We start from the raw sequence: 7,753 nt of genomic DNA, 5'->3' as shown, positions 1-7,753 counted from the left end.
CCTTCCTTATGCTCCATTTGAAGTAAAGTGATGCTGGGCCCAAGGAGCTCACTGGTTAACCCTTGCATGCCTGGTTAGTCCAGGACATGTGGAATACCTTTGTGAAGGCTCTCAGCTAGTTGAGACAGCCAAATCAAACTCAGTGAGGCTGCAGAAAAGGGTGCCCAAGACGGACATCTATACTAACACGGGCAAATTTTCTAAGCCTGATTTTCTTCCCATTCATGCTGCTTTAGCTGGTTGTGAGCATCCCTATTGCAAATGGGAGAAGAGCAATGCTGAGCAGGGTGGCCAGGCATGACAGGGAGGGAGAAGGTCGAGGTGATGCTTCCAGAGCTGGTCTGTTCCCAGGCAGCACCCTGCCCTTTTCCCCCTCCCAGGGCAGAACCAGAGGAACCCTCTGGTGCATTTATCCCTGTTTATACCGAGTGTGTCTGCAAGGCAGAGCTGCCTTCAGGCTAGCATGGCCTGGCAGCATGGTGACTAATGACTTGCAGAGCTGCTGAGGGAGGGGAAAGCAAAAAGTCCTGCTGGGTTTTCCTGAAAACTAGAAGGTATTTTGAGAAATCAGCAGCAGCCGTGTCATCCCTTGGGAAGAGTGGAAATGCTGGAAGTGAGATGCAGTTTGAAGGCAGCAGGGGAGAACCCAAGGCAGTGCCTAGGGTGTGCAGCACTTGGGTCTCCCCTGTGTGCCGGTGCTATGTGGTGTTCACAGCTGGGGCAAAGAGGTGCTGAGGGATGGCAGCTCTTCTGCATAGCCTGGAGCATGGGCTACCCAGCAGGAGCTTCTGACCTGGAGATTTTCTTTTGCTGCTAGGCCCATCACAAGAGCAGGAGAGATGTTTGTTATCTTTTGTCTGGTGGCGCCAGTGGTTGAGCAAAAGGAGCCGGAGGCCGGCTGCTGGCTCCTGTATTGGTGCCATCCGGAGCTCCCACCTAATCCTGCTCGGTGGAGGACTCGCAGGCTTGGTAACGTTCCTGGTGTGGCGTATCTCACCTTTTGTTTCAGTGTAATTAGTCTGAAAGGGGAGAAAGGATGTAGCATCTTCCACCTCAAGGGGAACTACTAAAGATCCGTTACGCTCCCAGAGCAAACACAATTTGTAGATTTGGCCTGATTCCCCCCAGGCGGAGATGCTAGCAGCTCCAGCCACCGCGATCGGTCCCAGCAGCTGAGGGGTGGGCAGGCGTGCCAGCAGCTCTCGGTCACGCAGACCCCACAGTCAGACCGCTTTCGGGGCACTGGCAGGGTGAGGGTCATGGCTGCTGGGTCAGTGCCTCAGCTCCCGGTGCAGATGTTTAAGCAAACAGGGAGGAACGTGCATGGTGCCAGCTGAGCGGGGCAGGATGTGTGCTCGTCAGCCAGGCTTTCTCACTCCCTGCAGCGCCCGGGTTTGGTGCGAGTATGTTTACTTTCCCCGCAGCATCGCGGGTGGCTCCAGAGGGGTGGGCAAGCCCAAGCTGCCGGGAAAGCCTGGTGGCAGCACTGTGGGCTTGTGGCTGGCAGGGTGGACCTGGCAGTTTGCTGAGTGCAGGAGAGCACAGCACATCGGTTGCTCATGGCTGAGCTTTTGGAAGATGCATGTGAACATCCTTCTCTTCATAGCCATGAGTGAGATGGGAAAAACCCTCCTGGGCTGCTTTGCTTGCGGAGGTGCTGCGAGGGACAGATGAGTCACCTGGGGAGCCCAGCCAGGCTCGGGAGAAAGTCCATATATGCTTCGTCCCATCCCTAAGAGTCGCTGTTTCAATGTGGGGACGGTTATTCTGAAACCGTTTGCTCAGAGCGCCTCAGGGTGTCAACTGCACCCAGCTGAGGGCTTTCCCTGGGGACCTTCGGTGACAAACTCCTTCCCTGCAGCTGTGTGAAATGAGGCCGGGCAACGAGGCCAGGATTTTTGGTGATCACTCCTGGACTGGCAAGGAGCTCGCAGCCTGCCTCCTCCTCTCCCAATGCCACAGGCTGCCCATATTAAAGGCTTCATTTTCCTTTGACCTGTTGCACAGAGCAAGAAAGGATGGGCTTGCACTGGAGCTGTTTCCAGTGTGTTTGAGCCAGGGGGGGAAATTAAAAAAATGCTGTGCGAGGTGGCTGAGGGCTTTCCCCAACCGGCCAGTGAGCCCGACCCCCTGCACCCAGCTCCTCTGCTCAGAGGAGCTGGGCTGTGGCCACACCGCTGTAGGCAGGTAACTGTCACAGAGAAGATAGGCATGAAACTACTCAGCTCCTTCTGCCTCACCCAGGGCCAGAAGGGTTTTTTGAAAACAAAAATAAAGGGGAAAATTCAGTCTCCACCCATCCACCCAATTTGGCCAGCAAATCAAATAAAACATTCTTGGAGCTGGCACCACTGGCATGGTGAATGCCAGCTCCCAGCCTCTCACACGAGGTGTCGAAATGAAAGGAGATGAACAAACAACCCCCAGGTGCCTGGGGGCAGCAAACTGGTTTTAAGATGCTGGTGGGTTGGTTTTTTCCTGTGCAGTGGTGGGACCAGCCCCCCATAATCCTCCCAGGACCGGGCAGCTGACCCCCCCCTAGTGCTTGGCCATCCCTGAGCCATGGGCACATGTTGATGGGGCTCCATGAGAAGGGCTTCATGCAGAAATGCCCATCACTACGGATGGTTTTCGTGGGCATCCTGGCGTGGGGCGATGCAGCCGGTGACTAACAACATGGTGAAGGGGATGTCAGGCTCGGGCATCACCTCGGCTGTGCCCAGCCACTGCAGAGAGCCCTGCAGGGATGAGCCTGGTGCCAAGATGCCCCACAGCAGTTGGGGCCCCTGCCCTGGACAGGCACACTTGGCCCATGCGTGTCCGGTTACTGCAACTAATACGAGGCTTTTAAAATACAGGGCTTTTGTTTCAGTGGTTTTCCAGCCAAAACTCCCCTGCTAGAGCTACGTACACTCAGAGGTGGCTCTAGGTTTGCCATGAACAGGCCTTTCACAGGCACGACAAAGATCCTTACAAATTTGCCGGGGGGGGGTCCACATTCTCCCATCTATGAGGGGGATCATAAGAGAGTTTCTTCTCCACCTTTGCTACGGTCCAGTTAAAGCACTTTGAGCAGCTGGGAGGTGCCTTGCAGGGCATTCACACTTCTTTGCAGCTTCTGCCTCATTGCAGTCAAACCAACCAGTTTAATTTCTTGCACTGGAGCTGCCCAAAGCACATTGGTGGCAAGCGGTGGCCTCATTTCTCACCGACAAAGCAGGGACCAGCCTTTAGCCTGGCACTTTCAGCCAGCGTCAGGTGCAGAAGCACCGCAAAGAGGGGATGGTGATGCTGGGCTGCGCTGGGAGGTCAGCCACGCTCCTGGCACTGCCGGGAGCAGCTGGGCCAGTCCAATGCGACTTGTTTCCCCCGAACTTGGGAGCGAAGCCACCCTAAGGCCATTGCAAAAAAGCCATGTGTGATGAAAGGGGTGGTTTTTCTGGTGTTTTTCCCCGTGTGCCGGAGCTGTTGGGCTCGCATGCAAGGCAGCGCAGGAGCTGCTTATCGGCTCACCCCATCGCGGCAGCAGACTGATGGTGCCGCTACCATCTCTGCTGTTAATCTCATTACAAATAAAGGAGGGGTAGAAGCTAAACTGAGCTCCTATTAATTCCCTCCGCCCTGCCCTGCTCAACCTCAGGAAATACCTACTGGAACTGCCATTCTTGTTATCCAAACCACCCCTGGAAATGATCATTAGCTGACTTGCTCCTTTGCCAAGCATGTCCACTCACCAGCCTGGCTCCGTTTGCCCACAGGGCCCTCACGTTGCCTGCTCCTGCCACGGCACGCACTGCGGTTGCCTACACCCGTGCTCTCCTGCCGTGGCCTCAAACACTGCCCGCTGCTGCCCAGCCGGACCAAGGCTGAACCCCGCTCCCCTGCAGCTCACTGGCTCTCTGCCTTGCCCCAGAAACAAGGTGAGGGTGGCCAGGCAGCTCTCCGAGTTGCCTGTTTTGCTTTCTCAAGTTCCTGTAGTGTGCCTGACTTATTTTTGGCAGGGTTGGATGGTGGCCAGGGGGTTGGGACATGTTGACATTTATGATTTTTTTTTTTTTTTTTTTTTTTTGCATAACAAAGTTTTGCTAAATGAGAAGGAAACAAACTCGGTGCCAGCTTTCGCCATGTGTTTAAAACAAGATAAAAGTAATGCTGGGCTGGCTGTGGCATCCACTAGACCCGTGGAGACAGCGGTTTGCTGGTGCAGTGTGTGCTCTGGGGCCGGAGGAGTGACCCACCCACACTACACTGTGCTCCGGGAGGATATGGGGGGCCCTGCCATTCTCAGCGGCATCTATTGCACCCATCTGTGTGGGCCCCCCTGGCCCAAAGTGAAGGGAGGGCGGCACCTGGGGTGAACAACGGTGCAGGATCTGGCTTCATGCATGGCTGTACTCCGTTGGTTCTGGGGTGCCGGTGCTGTCGCTGGCACCAAGGCACCTTATACACTGGGTTTGGGTGCCCATTGTGTAAATGGGGTGGTGGGAGGAGAAGCACACACATATATATGTGCCCATCCACACCTGGGGAAGAGCACAATGTTGTGGGACCTAGGCAGGGTCATATCCCGATGCACAGGCAAGCAGCAACATTTCCCGCAGGAAAAGGTGACTCTTCTGGTGGGGTGTGGGAGTAGGAGCAGTTGCGGAAACAAAAGACATGCATGCTTCTTTCCTTTTTTAATATAGTTCTTCCCCAAAGCAGGACTAGCCCATTTTTATCTCACTGCCAGCACTATTAGAGCCAATTGTTTTGTTCTTTTTTGCCCCCAGGTTGGGCAAGGGTGTGGACAGGAGGAAGCAACCTTTTTTCTTTTTAATGGCAGGTTTTCATGGGAAGATGTTCAGCTGCCTGTGAGTGCTCAGCTTGGCTGTGCCCAGGTTTAATCAGGAGGGCTGAGCGCTGCTCAGTGCAAACTCCGTCTCTTTCCTCTGCTCACATCATTCCCCCGGCCAAATCACTGCAGCTTGCAGGCAGCCAGCAGCTGTAATGCAAAGCTGACAAACCAGTCCAGGCTCTGCTCCCACCCATGACCACCACCAGCAACTGCCTCCGAGGTGGGGAGACCCTTGCACAGGGACTGGCCAACCTTACATGCAGCAGCTGGCGGGGATGGTGCCACCCAAAGTGACCATCAGCAGGGCAGAGACTGAGCAGCAGGGCAGGGAGATGGCAAGATGCAGCTGCAGGGTGGGATGGAGTGGCAGCAGAGGTTCTTCAGCCAGGCTGGCTGCTTGCAGGGCTTGTTGCTGGGTCTCCAACGGTCATCAAAACTGCTGTATTTTGGGCTGTCAGTCTAGCTCCCAGGAAATAAAGGGGACATACAAAAGGTCCAAATACACCATATTTTCTAAGCTTGTCATGCCCCAGCTTGGAATCAATGGGGATCAGTCATCATCCAGTGGAGCTGCTGGAGACTGACTTGTTCACATGGCCATAAGCCTCCAGAGCAATATTGGTGAGGTTCAGTTGCTTAAAATTAACACCTCAAAAAGTCTTGCAGGCTAATGCCTTATGGACATGCCCAGGTTTTATTAGACTCTGTAGCTACCGGACATAAAGAGCTTTGGGTATTTCAGCCGTGACTGTGGATTCAGGAATTTGTAAATACCCACAAGTCTTATTTTTGGGTGAGGTTTCAGGGGTGAGCTTTTGGCTGGAGGGAAACTTCCAGCAGCCACTCGCAGTAGGGCATTTACAGCCCAAAGGGGCTCAGCCTCAGACTTTCTGCTGGCCCCCGTTGGTGGTTCTTTGCTTGTACAGGTGTTTTCCATGCTCCTACTCGCTGCCACCAGCTCTGCACGCTCTGCTGCCGCATCCCTGACTGTGAAGTGCAATGATTCATCTTCTTAATAAAGGCATCCATTTCATCTGTACTTTTTCCTGAAACATTACCAGCTCCCTGTTGCTGAAGGCATGCCTGTGGCACTATGGACTTTTTTGTGTGCGGCCCCCCCCCCCCCCCCCCCCCCCCAACTCCTAGCAGCAGCCTTGTGCAAGAGGTGACCAAACTTGGCTTGGGCCCTCTTGAATGTCAAAACAAAAACAAAGCTCCTTGCTAGTAAAGATCCCCTGGCATTGAGTAACACCACACAGGGCTTCGCTTCAGAGCAACGGACGAACCCAAGCATGCGTGCGCGCACACGCGCACACACACACACACACAGCCACTTCAGTTGTTTTAGATACTTTTTAATTCTATTATGTTTCCTTTATGAGTTTTTTTCTTTTTTTCTCACTGAATATCACAAATCAACCCTGCTAATCCCACCCTGCATATGTTATTACTATTAGGAGGGGAACGGCAGAGTTAACAAGGAATTAAGACACGGTTCAAGCATCTCCATCTCCAAACCGCTCCCATTGCTGGTGATGGAACCAGGGCACATATAAACAAATGGCCAAGTAGGTTGTGGTTCCCTTTGGTGGCCAAGCCTTGGCTAGAGGAGCTCAGAGCTGGCCCAGGAGCCATGAAGTTTGCTCTGAAATGGACATCAGCTTTATTCTCAGTGGCGTGACTTTGGGCACTGCCTCCTTGGGGAGCTGCTTCATGTAGAGGCTTTGGGAAGCAGCAATTACCAGACTGGCAGGGCAAGAGGGGAATAATCAACATGAGCCAATGTAGCAGGAAGCAAAAATGTTAGTGCACCAGGTTGTCCCTGGGTCATATTTGACCAAGGAGGAGTGTATACATTTGGTTTTTGTAGTTAGCTTTCTTTTTCCAGGGATGCGGGTGCCCTGTGGGCAGTCTGGATGTGACCCTGACAGCTCTGGCAGATGCCAGGCCCCTACATCAAATCTAAGAGTTAAAATTCATTTCTCAGAGGCCAAGTCACCTTGGTGGCAACCCACCCACTCAGATGCAAAAGAGACCCAAAAGCCTACATTGTATTTTGGTGCATGTCCCAAAGAATTTTGTAACTTGCTCCTGCAAGACTACAGTGTGCCAATAAACTTGACTTTCTTAGCTGGAGAAACAAACAAACAGGAAAAGTGCCTTTGACTCACTGCATTCCTGTTTCCTGGCTTCGGCCTGGCACGGACCACAGGCAGGTCTCAGCGGCAGAGCAGCGTGGTGAGCAGCACAGCCCAGGCAGCCTGGAGTCTTTCCCCTTCTTGGGGATTTGGGGTTGCTGTTTGCAATTGAGTCCCGAAATGTTGCATCCTTCTGAGGCTGCTCCATTGTTCTCCACCAAAGCTGTGGCTTCACCAGGAGCCAGCCAGCACCCCACTTCGCTCCCCAGCCTGCTGCACACCCCAGCTTTGCACAGGGGCTGTGACACCCTCCTCCTGCTCTCCAAATTGCCTGGAGCGTGCCAATGGTACCTAAGTTATTAGGTGGCTGGATGCAGAGCAAAGGAGATGGACAGGCAGGCAAATGCACACACAGAACTTTGCTTAATCCTGTCCACACGAGTGTCTCTGACACTCCTCCAGCATGGGGGATGTGTGCATGTGCTCTAGGGACTGGGGCAGGAAACCCCGAAGGGAGAGGCACCATCGTGAGACAAACCGCATACCCCCCAGTCTCCCCTTCTAATATTTGGCAAAAGAAAGACAAAGACAGGCCCAGGTGTTGTGTTTAGTTTATTTTCCCTGGATTTAGACACAGCTCTGGCTAACCACTACAGCAGCAAACAAACCACGACCAGCACCAACCCCCCGCCACCTCTCCGCCGGAGGACCAGCTGGTGGGATCCCTGCAGCCCCCTGGAAGGCAGAGGCTGCGCTGAGCTGCTTGGAGGGGGCAGCT

This window comes from Pygoscelis adeliae, unplaced genomic scaffold (genome assembly GCF_000699105.1).
Source record: "Pygoscelis adeliae isolate BGI_AS28 unplaced genomic scaffold, ASM69910v1 Scaffold161, whole genome shotgun sequence".
Classification (NCBI taxonomy): Eukaryota; Metazoa; Chordata; class Aves; order Sphenisciformes; family Spheniscidae; genus Pygoscelis; species Pygoscelis adeliae.
This window is presented reverse-complemented; position numbering follows the sequence as displayed.